Consider the following 15,034-nt stretch of genomic DNA (forward strand, 5'->3'; position numbering starts at 1 on the left):
TTTTTTTTGTATTTCATTCACATTGGAGTACGTTAAGTCTGTCATTAGCTTTCATAAGTAATTCTTAGGCAATTTAATTCTTTAACTTCCCTTTTTTCATGTTATTCTTTGAGGCGTCTGAGGAGAAGCAGAATTATTTAAATCAGTATTGATTTTTTTCTTGTAGTTGTCAAAGTGAGTGAACATATATGTGTGTAATCATCATGTGATCATCGATTGCTTTCCAATCCAGTTATGATATTTGTATTTCTGTATGCATTCATTCATATGGGTTCTTCTGCATTGGAATGCCAAGGGATTGGTTAAACGAGTCTTGGTCCGTGGCATAAGTAAATGAAAATGGTTACTGTGGTGGACATGATTTTCATATGTTGCTATGAAACACTGAATATCTTTTACTGTAGATGACATCTACTATGTTAGGAAGTCAGCAATATGTATTTTTTTTGCTTTGTGTAATCTCTTATTTTTTATTTTTCTTATCTTTGTGATCTTTTATTTTATTTTATTTTCTTTATCTGCTCTACCAGCTGAATATCGTAGCTGTAGAGAGCCGATGACTCTGCAAGGGCTATGTTTCAAGCTGTTGGAGATCCCAACAGCTCATGTTGTTTTCTGTTTGTTGGTCGATCAAGTTCTTGCTGCTGCTGATTAGCTTGAGAGGATTGAGCTGTCATGTTTTTCATTTCTAGTGTGTTATATCTCTTCAATAATCTGAGTTAATTTATTCTATATGAAATGGAAGGCAAAGAGTACCTTTCCCTCTGACCATTCCTCAAAGTTACATCCTTTCATCTTGTCAACCTTCAACTTTTGCCTCGACTTTGAAAGTGGTGTTTAAGTTGGGTAGCGGAGTTGGAATTAACCTTTTCTCGTAGTCATTTTTTTCCCTTTTTCTCAAGGAACCCTTACAATAGGAGAAGTCTAAGGAATTCATCTTGTTATGAACCCTTCCATCACAAAGCCCTATATTTACAGGGTGAGTTCAAGGGGAATGATTTCTTGTGATGTTTAGTTTGCAAAAACCATCCTAGTCATTTTTCTTCTTCCAACCATAGGTCACTTGGTTTTATAAACGTACTCTTCCCGAAGGAAAAGGGAAAACAATCTAGGTAATATATCACTTGACGTCAAGAAGTTTTAATAAACCAACTATTTTTGAAAAGGAATTTTGCTGCACTACGATGTACCTTCGATTTGTCTTAGGTATTCCTTTGAGGGTCAAGGAGGAAGTTTCAAGCCCTTGCTATCAGTCAATTGAAGGAGAAGACTAGAAAGATTCTTTGTGTGAGCTATGAAGATGGGTTCAGTGATGTCGAGGAGCTCAAGGATTAGGAAATGTTATTCGCCTTTGCAATCAAACATATGCAAGAATCAAACATGAAAGTGCGAAGAGGTGGAAGCCCAAGTGTTCTTTGAAACTTTGGCAAGTGGCAAAATGAGTGTTGAGAGATGGGCTCAGGGCGAGTGTAGTTGTTCCTCTGGGTTAGTAATCGAGAGTACTGGGTATGCATAAAGGTGATTTATGTGTATTCCACGAAGATAACAACTTATGAACATTTTGTCTCGTCGAAACTCATAAGTTGAAGTGGGTATGGCACGTGACAAAGCTACACAAAACCATCATCAAAGAGATGGCGTTCTGTAGTAGCCTTTGGGGTGGTGAGGTATTTCCCTCAAAGGTGAAGGTCGGCCTAAAAAAAAAAATCGAAATGACAAAGAAGCCAAGCAAAAAAAAAGCAAGAAAAAACAAAAGATAATCAATGACAAAAGAAAGCAAGAAAGAAAAAGTGTCTGCCAAGGGATGAATGACATGAAAGGTGAAGTCTCTAGCATTGATTGCAGATCCTTTGTGGATGAATGATTCGAGGTTAATATCTACTCCTTTTCTTTGGTTTCCTATGAAGCGGAGAACAATTTCTTTATGCTCACACCTTGAAAATGGAAAGAAATTCCTTTGTGAGATTTGATAGCATCGGTGCGATTCCGAATCCTAATACTTCATCGAATGCTTCAGGTAAAAGAAGGTTGCGTCTTTTCCACACAACATGCACTAAAAGCTTAGGGGCAAAAATTTGAAAATAACAAGCCATTTCAAAGTTCAATTCTTTGCAAAGAAAACTTGACGTCTTTTGCTATATTCCTGATTGGTGAGTATACGAGGGAATACTAATTCTCTTTAGATCATTTTAGTTGAGGTTTGGTCTTATTGTTGAGTGTCAACCTGGTTTAGAGTCTTTAGACTTTGAGACCCATGTTCATTATTTTATTTATGGCCATGCTTATTTTGAGTCAGTTTTATGTAGTGCGTAAGTTGACTAGAGTACTTTTTGTGTATAGTCTAGCATGGTAGGGACATGGGTTAAAGTAGTGTTGTGGTTCCATGCTTGTTTGAATCTTAATTATAGTAGTTCTAGTTTGATTGTTAACTGTCGTGTTCTTTTCATTGAGCATTTGATTCTGTTTAAAACCATGTATCTGAGTTGCACATGTCCTAACCGATGTATGGTTGAAGAACTGTGAATGTTGGAGTTGTTAAACCTTGGTATTGATTTCATGTGTTTGTTGGTCTTCACTAGGATTGTCAGAAATTAGAGCATATGCTTTTTGATTGTTTTTCTAAAATTTTCATCACTTATTCACTGAACTTCTGTATATTTTTATGTTCTTAAGGTGCTGCTGGTTGTGATAGTTTGGTTTTTAGTTTAAGATGGTTCAGATTTTTTAGTGATCTGTATACTTTGCCAAGTTGAATTATCTAATAGTTCTTTTGATCAGTTGGGTTTCAAATTTTATAGAAGGTTAGTTTCTATACATTTGTTTTTCATGTTATTTCTGCCTTTCTGCCTTGTGTACTTGAGTCTTGCATGTTCATCTTCGTTGCAAGCATAATAGTCATCTTGCATGTTAGTATAGCTTATTGATTTTTCCATGTTTTTTACTGGTTTTTAAGATATTTATTTCCTACAAATTGTCTTCAAGAACTACTATTCTGTTTCCAGTGGAAATGAGGTTATGGTTTCCATAGACATGCCTGACTGGCCCATCAGGATGCAGTTAGGGGAAGTTAAATTGATGGGTGCATCAAGAGCAAAATTGTTATATTGAATTTAGGCTTACTTGGCTAATTTTTTACATCATGCAACATCTTTGGCTCTATACATAATTGTCCTTTGTAATCTCTTCTCTTCTATTCATTGAGTTACTTTGCAGCTAACCGAATGCAAAGTGCTAACCTTTGTTAATTTTCTTCACTTACCACAACATATACAAAAACATGTTAGAGTTCAGTTTTGTGATTTCATCCCATGCCCTCATGCAGTCACTGTATATATACAAAGTCATGAAATTTTCAAGTTTCTCTCATATATCTACCCAGTTACATTGAATGGTTTCTGCTACACTTTTAGTGCTCCTACCAAGTGGACACCTGCAAAATAAATCTCAGGGTCCTAGAACCATCCGAATCCTCTTGAAGGCTGCCATTTTCCAATTTACATGTGACTGTGGGCTTATATATTTATTTTCCACAATGATTAGTAGTCTAGAAGAGTTGCACAATTTGACAAATTGACTTTGTTTGGCCTATTTACCAGGGGAGATGATTGGATCTCCCACTTTCCTCATGATGCACATGCACATTTTTATTTTTCTACCTTTACAGGCTGTCTATCAAAGGCTGTTGCTTCTTGTGCTTCAACGGTCATATCAACAACTTTTGTAGACGTGAAGAAGATTCATGTATGTTTCCACTGGTACGTCTTGTAATTGAATGCTCTAACCCTTGTTCTTGAGGAACTCATGAGTTTGCAGGCGTGTGACACCTGGTATGGAGGTTTTCTTTCCTAGTTATCTTAGTTCCTTAAGTAAATTGTACATTTTCTATTGAAACATGATGCTTATTTGTGCTTCTTGATCTTGAGATTGATAGCAGTTATTTCTTATTTTTCTGTCCTAGTTTAGGTTTATTTAACTGTTATTTGTGTGCCTTGTAACTGTATTGAGATTATATCTAAAAAGGATTGCTATGTTATGTTGAAGTTGTTTCAGTTTTGCCAGCTTAGTTGTGGTCTTGTAGTCCTTGATCGGCTATAGGTTTCTATAGGATTGGCATTCACTTGCAGTCATTTTATTGCAACATGGTAGCTACCTTCCATAATTGCTACCTTCCATGTTTATGGTTATCACAGGAAATGTAGGCTGAAAGTTCAGGAAAAACATCTGAAAATTGCAGAAAGTACGACATGACAGAAATTAATAGTGAAAGGACATACTTATATGATCTGATGGCACACCTATCAGATAAAAATTGTTAGTGGAATAAACATTGTTAGTCGAATAGATGCTTTAGTTAGACATTGTACATGTCCACCATAGGTCAAGGTCATTGGGTTGATTTGTTTTCAGGAGGATCACATTCTGGTGTAGATAGAGCATTTTAGTTTTGTTGAGTTGACACATTGTTGGTTTGATTTTATGGTAGTTCAATTTTTTTCTTTTACTGTCTGCTTTAGTGGTTTTCCAGCATAATGCTTGTCATGTTTGTTTTTCACTTTCATTGTGAAATGGGTTTGTTTAGGAGCTTTGTTGACTCAGTTGTTTGGTTTTCATTTTTCAATGTATTTACTCGATTCTTTTGATAAATGAAATCTGATCAAGGTCATGGGTATGTTGGTTGTGTCGCATTATGATATAGTCTTTGAATTACATATTATACATTGACAGTATCATCGCATCTAAGGGGTCTGCGAGTTGAAGGCATGCTGTTTTGTTTAATAACGCATATCTATTTTCATTAGTTTTAGGTTTCTGGAGGTAGGAACTGGAACTACTGATGGTGGAGTACATTAAGAGTTGAAGGTGGTTCAAGGTGGTGTCTCTCTCTCTCTCTCTCTCTCTCTGGTTCTCTCGTACGATACACATCCATGGTTTAGGATGTAGGGAAACCGTAGTGTCATGTTATATTTTCCCAACCCAGCAAGAAATCTGTTGTTTATGGGATCTTTTTTCTTCACATTTTTATCTTAGCAAGGTTTTGGTTAGCCTTATGAGCTTTATGTTTGGAATAGTGCTTCATTATGTTAATATTTATTTATTAAACTCTGTTTTCTGCTACTGGGTGCGTGGAGTTGGAATTTTTGATATTTACCTGATTTTTCCGTAATTTCAGCTTTCTAAAGCTTATTTTGTCTAGTTCAACTCTCTCTCTTGGTTTGTATAAATCATGTGTTGGTCTAGGAATGAGCTTTAGGGTAGGTAACATTGTGGGTGCATAGGTTCTTCTTGAAGTGCATGCGAGGGGTGGAGACCTCTGAAATAAGAAGCTCGAGAAGCCGTCTTTTCAGCCCCTTGAGCATGTAAAAGGTGATGAAGCCCATGTTAGACCTCGTAAGGAGTATTTTGTGCTTGAAGAAATCCTAGGATAAAATTGAAGTTTAGTTGGATGAAATTTTCATGCACCGAAGGATGTGTGTGTTCGTTTTGTTTGATCACGGTACATTCTTGCATACGATGCACTGGTGCCATTATGAAGGACAAGCTCAGGAGGCACAAGGGTTTGAGAAATGATGGAAGGCACAAGGATTTGATAATGAGAGGCCTAACAAGTGGGTATGGTAAAATTCTCACACTTGGTCCCTTTTGTTGGCAAGTTTTATGAGATGTGAACACTCTCTAGAGAAGTCTGAGTTTTATGAGATGCTTCATGAACTGTTTTACCATTTTTTACCCTAATTAGAGCCTGAATGACAAAAACATTGTAGAACCAAGCCATTGACTAGCCCCTTGATCATGTGAGAGGCGAAGAAGACCATGTTAGGCCTCTTAGGGAGTATTTTGAACCCCTGCAGTTGGATGAAAGATTCATGCAGTGAAGGAGGTGTGATGCATTGGAAGGCAGCCGCCGTGGAGATGTTGTCGACCCCATAAGTCTTCACGCTCCATAGATACCCTTGAAGAATTTAGGGTTGCACAAAAACCTAAAGAGGCTTCCCTCTCAGTTACTCTTTTCCTGGCCTAGTTGGGAGGGTTTTTGGTTTTAAGTGAACCAGTGCTAACAATGGTAGGCACTCGTACAGCTTGGAGGACATGACGAAACTCACCTTGGAGGACACGTTGAAACTGGTAGAGATTGATGTGCAGATGATGCAACTGAAAAAAATTGTGCAGAAATTGGTAGGCGTGGATAAAAAAAAATATATTTGCAGATGTCTAGCAGCAGTCTGCAGGTTGACTGGTATGTCGTGACAGGGTACTCCTCTCACCTCCAATCCTCCACATAACCCAGGTATGAATTCATCCGACCTCCCAAAATTTTACCTCTCGGCATAGAGTTTAGTTGTGGGAGTCGTTTCATAGAACCGGGTTGGGGAGGCATCTGGGTTCTTCTCCGAGTTATCGGCTTCAAGAACCGGGTCGGGGAGCAACTCGATTTCAAGAACCAAGTTGGGGAGACATCTTAGTTCGAGTTGATGAGCCTCTCGATTTCAAGAACCATGTTAGAGATTGTTAGAGGCTAGGGTTCGGATCAGGAATCGGGTCTACTAGACTGATCCAAGAAGATCACTATAAATAAGGGAATTGTGGGGGTCATTAGGGTTTTTGATGAACTAGGGATTTTCCTCTGGTGAGGGTTGCTCTAACAGGGTTAGGGCAATGTGTGTGGGTAAGTGTTTTCTTGTAGCAGGTGGATGTTAGCAGGCGGTGGCTTACAATGGTGTATCAGAGCCGGTCGTCTTCCTCACCAAACCAAACCACCTCTTCACATTGTCATTGTTTGCTGATGAGGACGAGGATCGAGGACGGCAGTCCTGAGAATCAGCAAAAGGCTTTCAAAGACCTGCTGGAACAATTGCTTAACAACTTAGATGGTAAGGTGATCAGAACTGAGAGCATTCTAGAGTTGTCATACAAGGATGGAGAACAAATAGCAAAGGTAGTGTCCGGCTCTCAAGACGAAGAGACGGTTAAGGTTTGTCATCAACTCGATAATTTCCAGAGATTGCAGGAAGTGAAGAGAACCTACAAGAAAATGGCCATAAAATCGTCAACGCTGATGAAAAAGGAACAGGCCAGATTTTATGAAATCTTGGATGTTCTTTCATACTTCATGCCCATTCAAGTTGGAAAAAGAAATAGTTGGAATTGGGAAGCACCATTTAGGCCATGGGGGCACATTCGTTTGATCACCCAGGAAAGGCACCATTGCCCTATCACCAATAGTCAAACAGGAAAGGCACCATTGCCCTATCGCCAATAGCCAATAGTCAAACGGCAAGGCACACATAATTCTTCTTATGTTTATGTGGAGTTATTAAGTCGCTTTGCTGGAGGCCAGGAGTGCAAAGCAGCCATGGAAACCGCCGTGGGGGGGAATGGCATGAATAGTCAGGCGATCAAGGAGGAGACGAGGCTGGCGACTCAAAGCAAGATGCAGGGCCGCGAGGGAACGAAGATCTCAGGCACCACTATTTGATATTTATAGTTCATTACAAGAGTTTTTCATACACTCCCTTAAAGTAGGCTCACGGCCTAGATCCAAATTGTCTGGTAACTAGTAACCTGCCCTTCTATCTTGTCTCCTGTAATATTTCTTTTATGTTTGTTTTTTTTGGGGTGTGTACTAAGTGCTCAGTTACTGTTTATCACTTTATTGTTCTTGGGTAATAGGTTAGTCCTCTTGATGGAATAATATTGAGATTTGGAGAGTTGAAAGAACCTGGAGATATGATTGAGCAAGTGAAGGGATTTTCCTATTCTGCTTCTTCTCTTGTTGGCACAAATCTTTCCTTTCCTCTTCTGGTTACTGATGATGGATATGGAAAACGGATAGAGTGCTAGTCCAGAAAAAAATTCATGGTGGAAAATCTCACTGGCATCACCTAGAGTTCGTGGTCCCGATGTACTGAGGTAGTCTTATATTTGTATGTTGTAGTTGCTAGCTACATTTTGCTAGTAAGAGAATTTATTGGAACTATAGGCACCACACCAAGGTAGTCTTCTTTTTCTTTTTTAAGTATTCTGTACAGCCTGCCACCAACCTGAAAATTGCTGTTGAGATCGTGGAAGTGGGGGACCATAGCTGAGCCATTTTCCAGCTATAGGTGGGAAATGACCACCAGTTTCTTTTTTTTGGTTCTCTTCTTTCAGGAGAAAAAAAAAATGGCAGTGGATGTAAGACCTGTTTTCAACTAAACCCAATTTTGCTTCCTTATCCAAACACTACCTCAGAATTAATTTTTTTGTTATAGAGTAAACAGGACTGTGCTGTGGTTGATGTCCATTTTAAACCTTAAGCTGGTCTATGGTTTTCCCATCATTTTTGGTACTTCATTAATTCAATACATTGGTAATTCTTGTTGGTCTTCTGGTTGGTTGATTCATGTGCTACGAGACTGAGTTTTCTTTGGTTCTCTATATGTTGTTTTGACCCCTGTTGCGTTGAATTGGACATTATTGATGCAATATTATTTTTGTTTCTTTAACAGTCCAGTGAAGGGAATATTAGTCTCCTCAGCAGCAAATTGACCATACGCCATTGGGAAAACCTTCTTTCTCCACTCCCTCTCCCTTTCTGTCGTTCAATCCGTAGGCCATGGCCGAGACAAAACGCCTTTCTCTACTTAGATACTCATTCTTCGTCTCTGATTTACAGCCCTGACCTGCAGAAAGGAGGTGGGTAGCGGAGTTGGAATTAACCTTTTTTCCATTTTTCTCAAGGAACCGTTACAATAGGAGAAGTCTAAGGAATTCATCTTGTTATGAACCCTTCCATCACAAAGCCCTATATTTACAGCTTTTTCGTGGAATACACATAAACCACCTTTATGCATACTCTCGATTACTAACCCAGAGGAACAACTACACTCGTCCTGAGCCCATCTCTCATCACTCATTTTGCTACTTGCCAAGGTTTCAAAGAACACTCGGGCTTCCACCTCTGCGCACTTTCATGTTTGATTCTTGCATATGTTTGATTGCAAAGGCGCAAAGGCGAATAACATTTCCTAATCCTTGAGCTTCTCGACATCACTGAAACCATCTTCATAGCTCACACGAAGAATCATTCCAGTCTTCTCCTTCAATTGACTGATAGCAAGGGCTTGAAACTTCCTCCTTGACCCTCAAAGGAACAAACTAAACATCACAAGAAATCAATCTCCTTGAACTCACCACAAAAATTTCAAAGCTGAAGGTCAACCTAAAAAAAAAAATCGAAATGACAAAGAAGCCAAGAAAAAAAAAGCAAGAAAAAGGAAAAGAAAATTAATGACAAAAGAAAGCAAGAAAGGAAAAGTGCTTCTTGATTAGTTTTTTTAAAAGGCAGGAACCAAGTTAGTTAATTCCTGATTTGTTTTCTCATTTTTTTGTGTTTGATAGTTAAGATTCCCTGCATCATAATTATATTTTCATCACTTGTTCACTAAACTTCTGTATATTTTTATGTTCTTAAGGTGCCGCTGGTTATGATAGTTTGGTTTTTAGTTTAGTTCTTTTGATCAGTTTGGTTTCAAATTTTATAGAAGGTTAGTTTCTATACATTTGTTTTTCATGTTATTTCTGCCTTTCTGCCTTGTGTACTTTGAGTCTTGCATGTTCATCTTCGTTGCAAGCATAATAGTCATCTTGCATGTTAGTATAGCTTATTGATTTTTCCATGTTTTTTACTGGTTTTTAAGATATTTATTTCCTACAAATTGTCTTCAAGAACTACTATTCTGTTTCCAGTGGAAATGAGGTTATTGGTTTCCATAGACATGTCTGACTGGCCCATCAGGATGCAGTTAGGGGAAGTTAAATTGATGGGTGCGTCAAGAGCAAAATTGTTATATTGAATTTAGGCTTACTTGGCTAATTTTTTACTATACATAATTGTCCTTTGTAATCTCTTCTCTTCTATTCATTGAGTTACTTTGCAGCTAACTGAATGCACTTAGGAAAGAACATTACTGCAGCAACTGAAGGCACAACAGACTGGCCAGGTGCATTAGTGATCTCTTTTTTTAAAGGGGGGAGGCGTAGAAAGTTGATGCCCCTTGACATTCAAAATGAAAACTAGTCATCTACTAACCCCACCTCAAGCCATTGCGCCAATCCCATTGATAACAACATGCCCCATATATTCAGTGGCCAAAAGTATGTGCTGGAGGGGCCAAGACGGTGAGCATCCACAACAAGTTGGTAGAAAAAACCAGTCTATCAGTAATAGCTAGAGGATGCCATTAATTGTACTTCTTCTTAGAAGGGAGAGGTAAACAAAACCTATCACTTCAGCTGTGTAAGTTCAGATGCTGCTCTGGTAAAGCAATATTGGAACATTTTGATAGGTAAATATTTCTAGAATGACACGGTCTTTGAAATTAGAAGAACATGGTCACTGACAGATAAAATGGGAACTCAAATATCTGCTTAATCTTGCATTAGCAGCAGGAACAGATGCTATGGTGCCCAGTGTAGCAATGTTTCCTGCTCTGGAACGGCCTCGAGTTTACATGGGCAGTCACCTCTCCAATGCAGAGGGATCAAATTTGGAATGGCCGAATGGGTATGTTAGGTATCATCAGCTGGATCCTTGCAGATGTTCCTCAGAACATCACCATTTAACAAGTACATGTTGAAAATTTTACCTCAAAACTTGAATATTGATTTGATATTTGCTCATTCTTCTCTTACGTATATAGAGGCTTGTCAGTCCATGCACCAGAAACATGCCCATTCTCACATACACTAGACAAATTTCATGTCCGCATACACCTCAGCAAAACGGAATTGCTGAAAGGAAACATAGGCATATTGTTGAAAGTGCACTTAGCATGATGCATGAAACAGACTTACCTATGACATTGTGGACCGAGGCTTTCCATACGGCTGTACATGTTATAAATCGATTGCCATTGGCTTTGCTTGATGGAAAATCACTATTTTTTCTTTTACACCAAGAGCAGCCACGTTATGAGGAGTTGCGTGTTTTTGGATGTGTGTGCTATGTGCATGTTGATGTTTCCTTGCGAAACAAATTTCAAGATCATGCTGTTTTATGTAGATTTATAGGGTATGCAGAAAATTACAAGGGTTATAGGTGTTACAATTCTAAAACTGGGCGTGTACATATTTCACGGCATGTTGTATTTGATGAGAACAGGTTACAGGATCCCAAGGCTACTTCTGTGACACTCAAGGACAAAAATGAAGTTTATGATACCTGGCTTCATGCTGAAATCTTAAGACAAGGGGCAGCAAAATGTTGACTGAGCAAAATGAGCAAGTTGTTAATGAGCCCTAAGTAGTTCCTTGAGCAGCACTACTTCCTTGGACAGCATGCCTTCATCTTCTCAGCCCAGTGAGCCACCTATGCATAATCGGTTCTCAGGCCTGGTGTATTCTAGGCGATCAGTAGGATACTGCAGTTCCACGCCAATCACAACGCGTGCGACATCCTATTGATAGATGGGTGAGCTATAACAGTTTTTCTTTGGATTTTCAGCTGTTTATGACAGAAGTCAGCAAAAAGGTGGAACCAACATCTTATCACAATAAGAAAAATGTTGGGTTGAAGCTATTAATGAGGAAATGGCAGCCTTGCATGAATGTCAGACTTGGCAGATTGTCCCTCGTCCAACTGATAAGAATGTTGTGGGATCCAAATGGGTTTATAAACTGAAATATAAACCAGATGGTAGCATTGATCGGTATAAAGCACGACTTGTGGCGCGCGGTTTCACTCATCAATATGGGGAAGATTATGATGAAACATTCAGTCCAGTCATCAAGATGGGAACAATCCGTGTCATTATTTCTCTTGCAGTCTCGTATGGATGGCCTCTCTATCAGTTAGATGTCAAAAATGCATTTCTTCATGGAATTCTTAAGGAAGAGGTATACATGGAGCAACCTCCCGGCTACACTACTCATGATTCTCAAAAATGGGTTTGCAAATTACACAAGTCTCTATATGGGTTGAAGCAAGCTTCTAGGTCATGGTTTGATCGTTTTTCTCATCACATACAACAAATTGGTTTTCTCCGAAGCTCTCTCGATCACTCTTTGTTTATCTATCGCACTGGAGAAGCTACCACCTGGTTACTTATCTATGTATCGCACTGGAGAAGCTACCACCTGGTTACTTATCTATGTTGATTATATTGTTATAACTGAGAATTCTTCTTCACATATATCTTATGTTAAAGGTATGTTGAAGGTATGTTGAAGCAAGAGTTCAAGATGAAGGATCTGGGAGAATTACGATATTTTTTGGGTGTTGAACTTGACAGGACAAATGATATGACTCTTACACAGCACAAGTATACCCTTGATGTTTTGGATAGGGCAGGTATGACACTAATTGCAAACCCATCACTACCCCCAGTGTTCTGAATACTAAATTGACTGCATCTGATGGAACTGCTACATATTCCAATCCCACATTCTATCGCAGCATTGTTGGTATGTTACAATACCTTACCTTTACTCGCCCAGACATAGTATATGCTGTAAATCAGATTTCTCAGTTCATGCATGCACCCACTGAAGGACATATGGATGCTGCTAAGCGGATCCTACGGTATCTCAAAGAGATGGACTAGTCTACACCAAATGTTCCAATGTTTTTCTTGGACATAGCATATATACATATACTGATGCCGACTGGGCAGGCGATCCCGATGACCGACGATCAGTTTCAGGTTTCTGTCTCTTTCTTGATTCTAACCTCATTTGTTGGAGCAGTAAGAAGCAGCGTGCTGTTGCACGATCTAGCACTGAGGCAGAATATAGAGCAATGGCTGCAGGGATGGCTCAAGCGTCATGGTTACGTCATTTACTTGGGGAGCTCAATCTTCCTATTGTTCGGTCATCATTACTATGTGACAATCAAAGTGCGATAAAAATTGCTTTCAATCCCATTTTGCATAATCGCACCAAACATATAGAGATTGATCAACATTTCATTCGACAGAAGGTTGAAGAAGCCGAGATCTTGCCTACTTATATATCTACCAATGAACAGATAGCTGATCTTTTTACCAAAGGTCTCACAGGGCAACATTTTTGGGATTTGAAGAACAAGTTGTGCATGATCAAATCTCATGCACAACTTGAGGGGAGCTGTTAGCGTATGGGGATCGGGTCTGTTTTTTTATCTTTTTATGTACAAATCTGTTGTAACCTATTAGGGTTATTCTTTAATTAAAGATTAAGGAACGCAGGGCTGTGTTAAGGCCTAGACCAGGTAGAGTCTGGTTCAAAACTGGGACTGACTGAGCTAAACTAATTAGGTCTAGCATGTTCAAACTAGGTCAGGGCTAGGTTAGCTCGAGGCTCACATGGGTTCAGCCCGTGAGGACCTAAAAGCAAATGAGTTCAGTCCTAGGTTAACTCTGTGCTCAGTCTGGCCGGTTTAGGTAGGCTGAGGCAGGTGTGGGCCTCACAGAACCCAGTCGGGATCCACGAGCCAAATTGAATCAGAACGGACCTAGGTGTGGGCCTTAGACAAAGAAAATTCTCTGATGCCTTTTCTAGTGATGTCTATTACATTGCGAGGAATTATAAAAACATGTAAATCCATGTTCAGCTGACTATAAAAAAACTTTAACTAGATGCCCTTAGTAAAATCTTCAATCATTATCTGATCAGATGTGTAACAGTATTTTGCTTTTCATGTTTATTTTTATTTTTTGGCATTCCTTGCCTACTTAATGATCATTGTATCCAAATGAATAATGTATCTTATAGGTGCAATGGCGAGCTCATCTACCTATAAGGTGCTTGAACTCAAATGTGGCCAGTTAGTAGTAGGGGTGAACACGAGCAGAGTCGAGCCCGAGTTTAGCCAGCTCGAGCTCGGCTTGACTAATGAACCTCGAGCTCGTGAATAGCTCAATGAAAGCAGCTCGAGCTCGACTCAACAGTTACATGTTGAGCTCGAGCTTGACTCGATTAAGGCTCGACAAACTCGTTTGAATAGAATTGATATTCATCGTTCAAGCTCGACTCGATTAAGGCTCCACAAACTCGTTTGAATGAAATTGATATTCATTGTTACGTGTTGACCTCGAGCTCGACTTGGTTAGGGCTCGAGCTCGATTCGACAATTATATGTTGAGTTCAAAATCAACTCGATTATTTGAACGAGTCGACTCATGAAATCTAGCTCGACTCATTAAGCAAATGACACAGTTTGAGCTAGTTCATGCTCGTTCATGAGCCAAGCTTTAACGAGTCGAGCTCGAGCTTTTGTTGTTGGGGATGTATCCTGATCATCGGTAACTTTTTAAATTGTTGATTGAGTCTATAAAAGCAAATATAAGTTGGCACTTTTGTATGTATGTGTCAATTACAACATTATGTACTATATTTGGGAAAAATTCTTTTCTTGCTGCCTTCTTCGCAAGATTTTAATAAGTCAAGAATGACATTAGAGGTTTATCGCCCATGCAATGCAGCCATTTTTCAAAGTGCCACTCTAAAAGTCTCTTTCTTTTCATCCACCAATTATGCACAATAAATATAATGGTTTTCTCATAATGATTTGCACATGTAAAAAGAGCAAATGACATATGATACTTGTTTTTTTACATGTCGTATCAAACAACGCCACATCTCCAAAAACATAATAATCTACACGAGCTATTGTATCTGCCCAAAAACAAGTTTCCTATTTGTCCCACCTCATCAATTGGAATTTTAAAATAAAATTCTAGGTTCTCATATCTCTTTCATTTGAAGTAATTCACCATTATTTGCTTATCTTTTTCATATATGCTATTAAACACATTTTTTTGGAGAAGCATGTACAATTGTTTTTTGTGAATGCCATATTTCCCATCTCATCAACCTATGTAAAAACATCAATCACTTTTACTGTGTTCAAGATTGACCCACTACTAAGATATGTGCAAGTATGAAACAAGTTCTAGTGGTCGTGGCAATGATGGAAAGAATGACGAATGGAGCGTGGTTAAAGTTATGAAGAGAGAAGCTCAGGCAAATAGAAGAAAGGATTAGAAGGAGACGCAACAACCGGTTGATAGACATGAGG

At 38.9% G+C, this 15,034-nt stretch overlaps 1 protein-coding gene across 1 annotated transcript in view; it reads left to right on the forward strand.

Moving 5' to 3' along the window:
• The window catches only part of LOC116259093 (KIN17-like protein), a 32,193-nt gene that overhangs the window by 787 nt on the left and 16,372 nt on the right, over window positions 1-15,034 (forward strand). The window contains exons 3-4 of the mRNA XM_031636723.2: window positions 3,665-3,755; window positions 4,800-4,870. The gene's annotated coding sequence lies outside the window, so the exon portion shown is untranslated. The remainder of the gene's footprint in view (window positions 1-3,664; window positions 3,756-4,799; window positions 4,871-15,034) is intronic.

The sequence above is a fragment of the Nymphaea colorata genome, chromosome 8 (assembly GCF_008831285.2).
Source record: "Nymphaea colorata isolate Beijing-Zhang1983 chromosome 8, ASM883128v2, whole genome shotgun sequence".
NCBI lineage: Eukaryota > Viridiplantae > Streptophyta > Magnoliopsida > Nymphaeales > Nymphaeaceae > Nymphaea > Nymphaea colorata.